The 14182-nt window shown below is 44.4% G+C and overlaps 1 protein-coding gene and 1 long non-coding RNA gene across 2 annotated transcripts in view; both read right to left on the bottom strand.

The window, feature by feature from the left end:
• The window catches only part of LOC108446899, an 81006-nt gene that overhangs the window by 18097 nt on the left and 48727 nt on the right, over positions 1–14182 (bottom strand). The window lies entirely within an intron of this gene.
• Positions 11933–14182, bottom strand: part of LOC108446898 (endogenous retrovirus group K member 9 Pol protein-like) — a 6756-nt gene continuing 4506 nt past the window's right edge. Inside the window, exon 2 of the mRNA XM_017735010.1 lies at positions 11933–12863. The gene's annotated coding sequence lies outside the window, so the exon portion shown is untranslated. The remainder of the gene's footprint in view (positions 12864–14182) is intronic.

The raw sequence follows: 14182 nt of genomic DNA, 5'->3' as shown, positions 1-14182 counted from the left end.
GGGGCAGGGCGGCGGCGCCCCGGCTCCCAGCGGGGCAGGGAAAGGCGGGCTTGGGATCCCGGGGTCTCTCCCATAGAAGGGAGGCAGGCAAAGAAGCAGCCTCTCTCTCTGTCCAGATCCCGAGGACTGACTCCCCACACACCCAGGTGAAAGAGATGCCCCCCCTTCCTCTGTGGCCAGGTCTTTTGTTTTTCTTAAGCACCCAGCAATTTGTCCCCCTAGCAACACGTATGGGGAAAATTCCTTTAACAGAAAAAAAAACCTAGTAGAACTCCCAAAACCCAAACATCAGGCTACTGTGCTTATTCTGTGTCATGATCAATCTCTCTTTGCAAATAGTGAGCAGAAAAATAGACTTTGAAAAGAAAAATGTACAGAGAACTGACAAAAATATATAGCTGTAGGCCAAATTAATCTCTGTGTAGCTTCACTTGCATGCAAAATTCATTCTTTCATTACTAAAAGCATCTAAGGTAATTGCAGATGAATGCTCTTCCCCTTTTATTACCTCTTGACAAGTGTCTCTCAGAATCATCAATAGGATTTTATGTCACAACAAATTTAACTGCTCAAATAGAGTCAGGTGCTATGACAGAACTGGGCCCTTTGTTGAGCTGGTCTGATCATCAGTATTCCCAGGGCACCTCTCACCCATGTACAGAAGTGAGTCTTGGAAAATGCTCAGTTTTCTTTAAAGCACTAGGCACCCTCATCTGCCCCTCAGAAATGTGCCATGTCTCTTATAAACCAAGCTTTAAAACCATTCTGTATAATTTTCATTTTTATAGGCTGTGTCATTGTCGAGACTCCTGCACCAGCCACCATTGGGTCAGTACCATCCCAAATATTGCCAAAATGCTACTCAGACATCTGTTGACACACAGTTGGTTGACGAATAATGGGCCAATAGACCATGCTCAGAAAGTTGTGTATTACAGATAATAAAGATTGTGCAGGGCAACTTGCCTCTGCTGTGTGGTTCTTTGTGTTAGTGCTTGGTATCGTACCCTCTACAACCACACCAGCTCCAGCAATAGCAACAACAGAACCTCACTTTCACTTTTTAATTTCATTCCACTCACTGTGCATAAAGCTCCACTGCTAAAAAGTATGAGCACTTAGCATATTTCTCATTTTAGCAATTACCCATCTGACCCCAATTCCTTCCTTATCTTTTTGGCAGCACTGATAGGGCACCAGAGAGCAGTTTCAGCCTTCTCCCTGTGTGGAGAAGCAGGTGCTCCGAACTTCATACAACATAACATTTCACCAGACAACACAACAGGAGAACTCCCCACTCTTCCCTGATTGGCAACAGCCAAAAAACAGAATGGTTCTTCATAGCTGCATCTCAGGATGCTTTGGGAGAGATGTGCACATAAGAATGTAGTATGTGAATGCTGTCTTTTATGGGAGTCACATGGCTACAGCCCTAAAGATCTACTTAGAAAATTATGAGGCTTGGTGTTTTAAAATGAGAAAAAAATGTACACAAAATTGTTCAGGTCAGTATTCGACTGAGACACAAGGCAAAGCCAGTTGGACATCCAACACAGACACAGCAGTGTGCACCTCACCTCTTCACCAGCCAGACTACATGGGCTAAAGTCAAAGTAACAGAGTCACCCCTGTATGAATCTGCATTTAAACCACGAATTTATGGGGTAAACACACCAATCATTCAGGCTCTTGGTGTCAGCCTCTGTGGGGCCCTCAGTGACTGTCAGCGTGTATCTGAGTCCGCGGGCTGTTTGCCTGTGAATATAAATATAGATTGAATGTCAGTGCCTCTTTCCACAAGTCAAGGCTTCTCATTTAAAACACTGCACTTGCATGTTAAGTAGAGAGCAGTTAGACACTCAAAGGCAGGACAAATCTAATTTGACTAGAAGGGTATGGTGAAATCAATGCAGTGCAGTGGCAGTATGGAGGACCTTTGACCTCTAGTCCTGCTTCTGATATTCACTTGTCTTTTACACCCTCCCTGTTTCACTGCTCCTTGGGTCATCATTTACACCAATATGCAAATAGCCACTGGTGCTCCAGCATCCTACACACATCACATTTGTGCAGGGCAACACAGACTTCACATCCACTGTGCCTGTATTTATTTTTTAAATCATCTGCCAGAGTGGTCAGAGTGAGCTTACCAGCCCTTCTTCCTGAGCAATGTAAATGATGGATTTAATCTACTATACCACAGCCCTGGAAAAACCACACACCTTTTTGTGAATAATGAGAACCTTCTCATGGATTTTTCTAAATGAAATGGAGCACAGTTGGCTAAAGCAGTCTCTGGAGGCTACTCTTTAAACATCAAGCATAGCATCCTCGGGCAGTGGAATTTTATGAATCTCCCTCTGAAGTAAATGCACTCATTAGTTTTAGGCTGAGGGAGCAGATGGCAGCAGACTTGCCCTTCCTTGGACATAAGTGGCAGAGTCTGCACTACCCTTCATTAAAGGCTCTGAGACATTAAAGAAACTAGTAATTAATCTAAAGATGCATGTCAAAAAATTTCTTTCCTTCCATGAGGTCTGGGTTTCCTACCACATATGACATCATTACTAAGTATCCAGCACAGCACTGAAACTGAGAAAAAGGGGGAGGGAGGCAGAAGGAAAAACAGAATTCACCTTTCTGGCTATGATTTTTATCTGAACAATGCAAAATGTCAATAATGACATCTTGAAATAGGAGCTCACATACTTAGAACTTCAGATTTGAAATTCACCCCAGGCTGAGCCAGAGGCTTGAAAAGATTTGTAAAATTTTGGAGTAAGCTTGGGTCCAGTGCAACATTGTAAAAGGTCCAATTCCAAACAGAAAGTGGCAAATTTAAACCTGGCTTCAGTTCTCACCAGACCTTTGTAAATCCATTATTTCGTTTCAGAAGACTGGAAGAAAGCCATTTTGCAACAGCTGTTGTTAAGCCAGGTGGAATTGGTGATTCTAGCTAATTATCTGTTTCCACTCAAAAATGGGGAGATCCTCAGCAAAGTGCAGCTGGAGGAGAACTGAAGGAGAATCACCTCTGTACATGTGGCCTGATCCTGATACACTCCAGCCATTAACCAGACTAACCACAAAGAACCAGTCTAACCACAGTGACACCTTTAATGCAGCAGGACAGCCTCTTTATTGCAGCCTCTAACCTGCATCTGATTTGGCTCTGATTTTGGTCTTCATCTGAAGCCTGCCAAGGACAAGAAATCCTGACTGTTGATTGAGAAAGTCCTCTGACACTCTCTGACTTTCAGGGCACAACTTGGTTGAGTTCATATATCCCCTATGATGATCTTGGCAACAGCAGCCTGGCTCCTCCAGAACAGTTGGCATCCACTGCTGGGTGGTATCTGCCAGGGATTCCTGTCAATGTAGGGACACACAAAGAATTCTTCCTCCCTGCTCCAGCTCACTGTTCTCTCCCCCAGGGTGCAGCTGTTATCTCAGACAGGAGGGTAATTGAACAGACTCGGTTTTTTGACTGAGGATCAAAACAAGTTGTGTTTAGCTAAACTCCCTTCACAGCTCAGTTTCTTGATGCTTCTGGAGTTACATCAGCAGAAAATCCAACTTTATTATTAGTGTTTCTGTAACAGATTATTCTATTGTGTTGCACACAACAAAGTGTGTTTCAGAATGCCACAAAACATCCCAAATGCCTGGCTAGCTCTTCATATCCTGGGAGCTTCACTGCACCTGCACAAATTGATTTGAAAATGTATCATCCCGGGGTTCTTTCTTATAAAAGGTCTATAAAGAGGTTAGTTTGGAGAAATAGCCTGAAGAATAGCTAAGCAACAAGCTTGAAGCATCAGACACCTGCTACTCCCACCACCTCAGACTAAGAAGCCCTGATGTTGCCTTGGGTCAGGCCCTCAAAACATTGCTATGTCTCCATCTGTACAACAGGTAATGACAGCTCAGTTTTGCAAAGTTGTTCTTTGGCTAAACTAACTGAACACTGAAATGTCTGTATAATTGTAATTGCAAATAAATCTCAGTAGCTATTTAAAATTAGGATTTAAAAACTCAGTGGATTTTAGTAGCAGTATTAATATTACCACCATAGCCAAGGCCCTTTGCATACTCTGTGCCCAAATCCTGCAGCTCTAATAATCAAGGGAATGTTTAGTCTTTGAGCTGTAATATTTCTTGCCTTTTAGGATTCATCCCTGACAATAATTAAGTCTCATAAGGATGAAACTTAAATGAGCAGTAGCCTTTGGGGATGGTATTAGTGTGCTAACTGAGTTTGTGGTTTAAATATTAATGTCAAAGTGTAATTACCATCTGCTAAGTTTCAGGCTTGTGTTTGAAAACACATTGAGCTAAGCAGGAAGAATGAGCTGTACCAGTTGGAAGCTTTTAGAGCCGGAACAATTTCTCAACCAGCAAAGACTAGAAGGAGACACGCTTGGTGGGTATTCTTCTTGCAATCCCAGTGTGTGGTGGCTTCCCACTGCTGGCTGACTCCAGGCATAGCTCCCACCTCCTTCACCAGCAGAAGCCTCAAAACAGCAGCAACACTCTAATACGTCATTTCAGGGGAGGTCGGGGATGTCGTGTGTCTACCTTACAATTGCAATGCAAGCTAGGGCTGTGTCCCAGGGGAAAAAGCCTCATCAAATTTAATGCCACTGTCCTTTTCTCCTTGTAGCCTATTTGCTTATTCCCTGGAGGCTGAGCAAGGATCCTGCTGGGTTCCCAAGATCCCTCTGGCAATGAGTGAGGAAGCACGTAACTGTTAGTTCACTTATCACATCTGGGCTCCCTGTGTGAAGTCTTGTACAGACTTCACAGAATGTTCCCAGGGAACATTCAACATCTGGAAGATTGGAGCTTGTAGAAGAAGAGCTTTACAAAGTATAGGGATAGCGAGAGCAGGAAAGCAGGGTGGTGGTGAATGCCTATTAGGTTTGGAATGGGAGAGAAGGATTCTGGGCATGCTAGCACTTGAAAGGGAAAGGCTGCACTGCAGTGGAGCCACAAATTGCAAGCCAAATACAGTAGTGCTCTACTCTCCCTCTAGGTCTTGAGCTTGAAAGAGGGAGGCTGTAAGTCATTTCGCTTCATGTCTGTTCATTTCAGACAAACAGAACAGAAAAGTCAAGGCACAGAAAGTGGAAAGAGGGCAGGAAACGGAGCTGACTTCGTGAGGCTGTGTTAGCCTGGCCGCTAGTTAAAAATATTAATAACATATAAGCTATTCCCACTACTCCCAAGCCTTTGTGTGATGTCAAAAGTGTGGACAGGAGGAGAAAAAACAAAGTAATGCAAACAGATCTTGCAGAGTGTTGCCTAGGCTTAATTCCTTTTTCCTATACACAGCTACCCTGACCCTCTAGGGAAGACCTTCTCTCCCCAAGGAGTGCTGTCCCTGTTCAAGACTTCCTTTCATTAGAAATTATCCTTGTGCCCTGGGTAGGATCAGGTGACCCCTACACCTTCTCAGACCTCTGCACAATAGATGACAGATTAAAGATGATTCCTCTGATGCTGCCCTTTGCCTCTGGGGAGAGCAGAGCTTTGAATGGCCGTGGAGGTCTGTGTACCACAGATAAATCTTTCATTCAGCATCTGTTGTAAATCCCAAGGAATCTAAAGGGATTTAGCAATTTACTCTAGCCAAGGCTTAGATGATCAAAAGAATTTCCTCAAGTCAGCAGCACTTAGGATGAAAACTAGCCAAAATCTTTAAATATAGTCCCTCAGCAGGATGAAGCCATTATTCTTTCTTTTTGAGTTTACATGTCTTTATTTTTATCATCTCTCTGAGATGAGAGAAAAAAAGTTTAAGAGCATGGCTAAATTTTGCCTTGCTCAGTTTCTGCCCTGAGACACAGCTATCTCCAACCTCCCAGTGACATCAGCCTTCAGAGACTCATCAATAGCTGTATTGCTGGAAAAGACTCATTGCCAGTGCCCTAATGACCAAAAACCTGCCAGAGGAACTGCAAAATTAACTCTGGTTTTAATAACTAAAGATTAAGTGAATATTTTCTTCCATGAACTATTTCAGCTGGCACTCCAGCTGCAGACTGCTCTCTGCCTTCAATGGAGGGATCATACCTTCAGCTGCTTTGGGGTAGGACATGCACCCCTGTTCAGGCAATCTGGTCTCCTGGGTTGCGTTTCTGGCTTTCTTCTGGCAACATTCAGGATCTCACAGAAACCTGGTGCATGTTTTAGGAGGAAACACAGTAATCCAAAATGGATAGCCTCATTTGGAACACAGAGCCTTCCTCTCTCTCTGTCTCTGTTTCCACTTCTGTAAAATGGCTTTCTGCTCTTTGGAGAAAGGAAGGGATTTTGCTGATGTTTGGTAAGAGGTCATGGAACAGAACTGATAAATGGTAGAATAGATTTCCTGCCTGTCTGCAGATCCTGACTCTTCACAGACCTTGAGCTGTGCCCTTACACCAACGGTCAGGTCCAGTATGGTACTCAGCATTTCTGGCCCCCAATCCTAATTCTGTCTGTAAATGTGGAGTGAAAATAATAAAATACGATATAAATACTGCTGTCACTCAGGGCAGTCATTGCTTCTTAAAGAGAACTCTATAAAGTACAGGATTAGGTCCCACTAACTTTTTTGTCTCTAGTTCTTTCTGCCTTTTTTCAACTTACTCAGTCTCCTTCTCCCTTTGCAGGTATCTTCCACAACATCCCTTCTGTTCAAATTCTGTATTATCCCAGCTGGGATGACAGTCCTGGACAAAACATCCCAAGCAATGTGTACACTATGTATCTGCCCTGCTCTGACTTTATGCTGGATCAGGTATTGCTTGTTCTCCCCTGGGCAGTGTGTAAGCTGCCATAAAAGCGTAAACTGGCTTAAGTCTGAGCTCCGGGCATGGGCTAATCCAACTGAAATGCAGCCGTCTGTAACAGAGAGCAAAAATCAAATTTGTCCTGCCAGAAGGACCAGAAGTGTACCAATCTTTTACAGTGCTTGTGGAATCGCAGATGCGGATAGTACCTGGAGATGCTTGCTAAATGGGGAATGGGTGAGGTATAAACCTTAAATCCTTCCTGCTACAGAACGTCTTTCCAGGACAGAGCCAAGACCTAGATAAGGCACTGTGAATTGACTCTGCAGGTGTGCTGAAATATTTGCTGATACTTCTAGAGGGCTAAATTCACACACGCAAAAAACCATGCTGGAACAATGAGCTGAGCAAACTTAAAATAATGACACAAGAATGAAGTGTGGCTCCACTCCCTTCCTAACTGGGACAGAACTAAACAATCACCAGGCCCTCCTTTGCTATAATTTCTCTGGCAGGGAAAAAGACACGAGATCAACATGACACTGATGTCCCTATGATCTGCTCCAGAAATTGCTGGGGACATGAGGTGTCTCACTGCCTGGCCTGTATGGCAATGACAGAGACATTCCCAAGGCTCTTCTCTCTTGCCTGTCAGCCGACATGCTGAGTTAACAGGCATGTTTTGGCAGGGAGATTTTTTTAATCCTTGTGCAAAACTGAATGGTTTAACAAAGCAGAGGTGTAGATAATGTATTCGGGATTAGTAGTCAGCATTGCAGTTAAACCTCACCTCAACTCCATGGAGGAGAAAGAACAAAAGAGAGAAGGGAAATTAATGGATTCTCCAAACTGCTACATTACACTAACTTAAGGCCATCTGCAGGTTCCGTGAGCATTCCCTGGTCTTGCATGCATTTGTGCCTACAGAATCCTTCCAACTCCAATCAGAGAGGAGCAGCTGCAGTGAGACCAGTGGAGTTGGTGCCGAATTATGCTTCTGATGAGATGCAAGAGGCATTTCGATTTCAGTTAAAACCACTAACAGCATCTAACAGAGATCAGAATCTAGACCAGCTCTCTCTGATTCTGGAAAACAGGATAAAAGCAGCACATCATTAAAACGAAATCTCACATAATAAGCAGAGCTCATTTGCATGTCAGTGCTGGTAACAATCTATCAGGCTGTCACCTGCCTTGACAACTGTCATCTGGGACTGACACACTGAGAGAGCACAGTGCTTCCTGTGCTTCTCTCTCTTGTACTGCTCACCCATGCTCATGTCTTAGTCCCACAATTTAAAGCATTTTTCCATCTCTTATGTGCATTTGATATTCACATCTATTGATCTAGTCTTTTGACTTTATCCCACAACATGCCTTTTGCTGACAGTATTCACTTGAGAATGATTAGCCAGACATATTTTTAATGCAACAGTCCCTGAGGTGGGAGGTCTGGGACAGGGCCTTTTCTGATGTGATTTGGAAGGAATGCCCATCTGCATCACCTAATGCCCCATCTCACCACTTCAATTTTCCACTGCATTTCTCCTCTTTCCTTCTTTCTGTTTCTTCCATACAAATTCCAGCCCTCTCTCCATACTTCTACTTGTTTATTCTTTATATTTATTTTACAACTTCTTTCTTTCAAATACAAGTGCCTTTCCGACCCCAGCAGGAAATAGGGATATGAGGCCAGGTATAAAAGATGTTGCCTCCATAAAAGATGTTGCCTCCAGCACTTGTGATGGAGTTACTCCTACATATGCTAAGACTGAACATAAAATCAAGAATTCCAATCAGGAAAGTGGACACAATCTCTGATGGGAAGGAGAGAGTGTTTACCATTGGGCCGAGAAATGAAATCCCCAAACCTTGTTCTAAAGAAAAGATGAGCATCTTTAAGCCTGCAGAAAGGGAAGCTGCAATACAGGGCTGTTTCAGTCATTACAGTAAAGAAGGTTCTTGACATAAATCAGACAGATTTTGCTTTCTTTGATACTGGTACAAATCCAGGATAAACACCACAATTTCACTGGGATTACTTCACATTCATGCTGATGCAAATATTATTAAAATGCCATTTCTCACCATTAAGAGGAGAACCCTCCATCAGCACATCCACCATGCACCTGCTGCTGCTGTAGGTCCTCATTAGAAATAGGCTTACTGAATAAAGATCAGTACAGCATCTTAGCAATTCTTTTTCTTTGTTCTCTCTGTCCCCCTCTCCAGGTCTCATTTATAGCCAAAGGAAGGGAAAGAAACAGCATCAGCAATTTCTGTCTACAATGAAATACAAGCTCTTCTTCCCAAGCTTCCTTGTGAAAATCAGCCCTGGCTAATTGTCTGCTTTCTCTCTTTTCATGAGAGTGAAAAAAATCTAGTAGATGACAAATACATCAGACAGAGAAAATTCTGCTGAAGTTGATGAGCTGGTGTATAATTTTGGTGCTCCTAGAGCACAGTGGCTTGTGACTGTGACAGACTCACTGGCCTTTACTGGGGGCTCTGGAGAGAGTCCGGAAGTATCTTTGCACTGGAGAACATTCCAGATTACTGCTGAAATAAATATATTTGCTGCATTCTACAGGCAATTTCTATATAAATCACAGAGTGAAATCCAGAGTCCCAAGCCTCTCCATCCAAAAATGCAGCATCTGCGGCTAAAGCTTACAGAAAATTCCTTGAGAAACTGCCATAGTAGTTCCTTAATCTTGCCTAATTTGGTAGGGACAGATGGATGGATGTATAGACACATACATATTGCTTTTCAGGTTTCTGCTTGTGACTCTTGAGCATCCCTATTGCTTTAGCAGATGTATCACAGGGAAGACCAAGATTTTCCTTATCAGTTTAATATTATCACCATTTTCTCCTGTTTCAGATCATTTGACACTCCTTCCTACTCAGTGGGATTCCCTGATAGAATCTACTAAGTACAAACAGCTACAGCTACAATGTTAATTGGTATTTATGCTGCAAACACTGCATAACTGCATGGTCATTTGCAAGTTCCCTTATGTCACTCATTAATGATATTTAACATTGTCAAGTTACTACATCAAATTCAGAGTGTTCAGGTCCCCTGATGAAAAAGCAACCCAGAAAGCCGAAATAGTCCTGCCAATACCTTGACATATTCCAACTGGATGTGATCATTGTGGGATTCCACATTGCCTTATCTTGTAAAAGTACTAGCAACTGATTTATCCCGTGACCTTCACCTGCCATGCAGCTGGAGTCTGCCTGTAGTGTGAGTACCTCAGCCAGCTTCAAACAACCTCAGAGTCACAACAGAAGCACAAATTTCAGTCTGGGCTGCACAAGCTTCCCAGGTGTCCCAGGTGTATACAGCTTACTTGGGCTTACATCCATCCATTTGCACTTTCCCGTGGCTGCACCCCCATTGCCTCCCACCTGCTGTTGTTACCTAAGAAAGCAAAATGAAAGATGCAAGCGCCAGGTTCACTGTGATATAATGGCAACCCAAGACTTCAGATTTGACAAACCCTTTATCCTGCCCAAAGTCCTTTGCATGAAGAGCCCTTTCATCAACATGATTCTCCTCAGTTTTGTTCTGTTTGGATTTCTATGGAATTGGAACTTTACAAATTGTTTCAATGGTATAAAGGAGAACAGACGGTTTTCAGGCCCAGCCCCTGCCACAGATAGAAGCATATTACTTCTTCAGCTTCTTGCATACAATATACTTGGCTACCAGGATGCTCTTGACAGGATTATCTAATTACATCCCTGTCTTGGTTTTGAAAGACAGGTGTCTGCTAAGGAAGGCAGAAGCCTCCCTTGAAGTGGCAGATGTAACCCCTTTCCCTCCGAGTTACTATAATTATGAAATCAAGGGCTTTTAGGCAAAGATGTGGGAAATAGAAATAACAGTTCTTTACTATTATATATATATATAACCAGTCAAACAAACAACAATAACTATGGCAGTAACAGCAAACAATCACAAACCCAGTGCCAGCCTTCTCGGCTGTCAGGCCCTTTCCCCTCGGGTGCAGTTCCGCTCGCAGCCAGCAGGGGCGCGGGCGGCTCCCGGTGAGCAGGGCAGGTGCGATGGTTCCCCCGCGGCTGCAGGGGGCGCTCCGGAGCGAGCTCGGGGAGCACGCGGCACCGGTGGCCTGGGGTCCTGGGAGAAGGATGGAACAAAGGCTTCACAAACCCCCAGACAGCTGGCCCCAGTGTCCGGCTGGACCTTCAGGAACAGCAGGATGGAACAGCAAGCTGGAACAGCAGGCTGGAGCAGCAGGGGCGAGCACAGCCGTGTACAGTGAACCAAACGGCCCGAGGCGGCGGCGGGGCAGGGCGGCCACAGCCCGGCCTCCAGCGGGGCAGGGAAGGTGGGCCCGGGATCCTGGGATCTTTCTCCGCAGAAAGAAAAGCGGACGAAATTAACCAGCAGCTTCTCTCTCCGAACACCAAGAGCAAACTGACCCCACACCCAGGTGAAACAAAAGAGTAGCCAGGCACACCCCACCCTCAGTGGGTAGCTCTTTGTTTTCTTAAGTATCCAGCAATCAGCGATTTGTTCCCTTAGCAACATGTATGGGGGGCAGGGGGGGAAATTCCTTTAACAGAAAAAAAAAAACCCGAGGACTAAACTAAAACCCCAACAGTCCCTAATTGTGTCTTTGGAATATCTTCTAAAGATGTGTCTACAAGCTGCAGCAGTTGAGGATGGCAGTATTGCATCTCTCCCACCTGCTTGCTCTGTATTTGTCTCCACTGTAAAAACACACGAGTACACCCCTCACCCAGTCATGCTGTGCCTGCTACCATCACTTTGGGGACAATGAGAATACTAGATCCCCAGGGATATAGGAAAGGCAAAACTTTGTTAGGACTAGGAAGAATCTGTTTTCTGTTGTTGCTTCTGACTCTACTGCATTTCTGAATTAGGAAGATGTATTGAGGGAGTCTTTTCTACATTTTTTTCAGGCCTGTAGTGGATTTGTACAGTCCCACCAGAGACTCACATGCCATTGTCAGTAACCAGGAGACACAGCTTAATACCTCAGAGACCTCAGTGCAGCACATGGAACCACTCTGGCTGTTGGCCACAGTTCTGAAAGAATAATATGTCGCTGTTATTCCCCAGAGAACGGCGAATCACGACACAAGTCCAGGTTGCAAGGTATGGCCAAGTCAAGGTCTGCTTAATCACCCATAACCTTTATAGCATGGTTCGCAAAAGAGAAACTACATGATTGGCCTATTGGCCTGCCACCTCTGGAGGTGATAGGTTGAGCAGTAAGACACCCATTTCCAAATATTAATCTTACAAGACAGAAAACAATTCTAGTGTTCTCACAACAACCTGCAGGTGCAGAAATGGTTTACATTCTTACAAACTGTTTTCCATCCAGTTCTCATGAGAATGAAAGCTTTCACTGAGAAGCTGTGAGAAGCTGGATTTCTCTAACTGCTTTCTTATGAGAAAGGAAAGTTTCACAGGAAAAATCCTCTGTCAGGCCTTGCTAGCATCTACAATTCCCCCTTTTTGTTTTAAAAGGACCAAAAAGGTCACGTTTGTAATCCTTTGCTGGATCCCTTGCAAAGGAGAATAAACCCAGCATAAGGAGTCTGTTTGGTAGTGGCCAGTTACCAAACAGAGTCTAAATCTGATACTGACTTAAAGCAGGCAGAGGGATTCTCCAGTATAGAACATACATTTAGCAAACCCAGCTATACTCCCAGTCATTAATTCCGAACAGCCTTAAGGGCTCTATATCAATTACTACTTCTGGAGAGCCTTAAGGGCTCTAATATTCTGTGTAACAATCTGACTCCGTAATACAAGAAATACTTCTGGGTAGCCTTAAGGACTCTAACAATCTGACTCCATAATACGAGAAACTTAAAATTCAGTCTCTGTTAAAATTCAGTCTCTGCTTGTAGAAGGACCAGGCTGACGGTCGACATCCTGGTCATCATCAGAAGGGTCACTCAATGGATGCTCTGCATTCCAGGCATCATCTGAAGGTTGCCTTGGAGGTTGTTTGTTCTGCTTCTGGTGCTGCAGGTCAGGGCGAACGCATCTCACAGGTAGCCATCGTACCCCAGTATCTGTGGAAACGCAAGCATACCCAGGACCCCAAGCAATAAGCTTGTGTGGGCCTTCCCACTTTTTAGTGAGGAGATCCCGCACCCAGACCTTCGCTCAAGGCAGGTACGTCTCGCCTGCAGACTGCAATGAGAGAAAATTATTCAAAATAACAGGATTGTTTGAATTTGGTGGCACTGTAAGGTGGTTGATGGTATACAACGCCTTTTCTAGTCGGCTCTGTGGGGTTTCTCCAAACATTTCCCCTTTTTGTTTTCTCAGAACACACTTCAAAGTACCATGAGCGCATTCAACAATGGCTTGGCCTGTAGGAGAATGCAGAATACCCAAAGCATGATCTAAGCCCCATAAGTGCAAAAACTGCCGCGTCTTCCGACAGACATAGGCAGGGCCATTATCGGTTTTCACAGAAGAAGGTACACCCAAAATCGCAAAAGCGAGTTTCCAATGGGCAATGACATCGTGGCCTTTCTCCCCAGTTATGAGCAGACGCCCACATAGCTGAGGAGAACGTGTCAATAGACACGAGCACATACTTAAGTCTGCCAAATTCGGAGATGTGTGTTACATCCATCTGCCAAAGCTGCAAGGCCCATAGGCCTCTGGGGTTTACCCCCGAGGGCAGAGTTTCACTGGGTCCATGACAGTCAGCACAAGAGCTGACAATGTCCCGAGCCTCAGCTGGCATTAAGTGAAACTGCTTTTCCAGAGTATGTGCACTTTGATGGAAGAAATTGTGTGATGCTTTAGCTTGCGCAAGTTTATCAGGCTGAGGAGCTACCCATGCAGGGTTAGCCAACAGTGTGATGCTTTAGCTTGCGCAAGTTTATCAGGCCGAGGAGCTACCCATGCAGGGTTAGCCAACGTGTCAGCCCTAGCATTACCTTTCATGATAAAACTGGCAAATTGGTGTGGCTTCAAATATGCAAGATATAATATGGATGCACTCGAGCTTGAATCACACTCCACAAGGCTTGTAATAGAGAAAACAGAGCCGCATTATTCACTTCCTTCAAAAGCGAACAATCTAAGCGCTGAGTTATATCTGCCACATAGGCAGAGTCAGTGACCAAATTCAAAGGAACCTGAGCGAACCACTGAAAAGCCATGGTGACAGCCCTCAATTCAACCAGCTGGGCTGAGCCTGACTCATGGCCTTCCAACACCTGCCACTCATATCCTTCCTTCCAGGTAATAATAGTTTTCCTAGTTTTCCCAGACCCATCGGTGAAGACAGTGGGTCCTTTCACTGGTACCCAACTAATTTTTGGTCATTGAATGAGGCTTGTCGGTTTTGCCATTTGCAGTAATTTATGGCTGC

The sequence above is a fragment of the Corvus brachyrhynchos genome, unplaced genomic scaffold (genome assembly GCF_000691975.1).
Source record: "Corvus brachyrhynchos isolate BGI_N302 unplaced genomic scaffold, ASM69197v1 scaffold395, whole genome shotgun sequence".
NCBI lineage: Eukaryota > Metazoa > Chordata > Aves > Passeriformes > Corvidae > Corvus > Corvus brachyrhynchos.
This window is presented reverse-complemented; position numbering and strand designations above follow the sequence as displayed.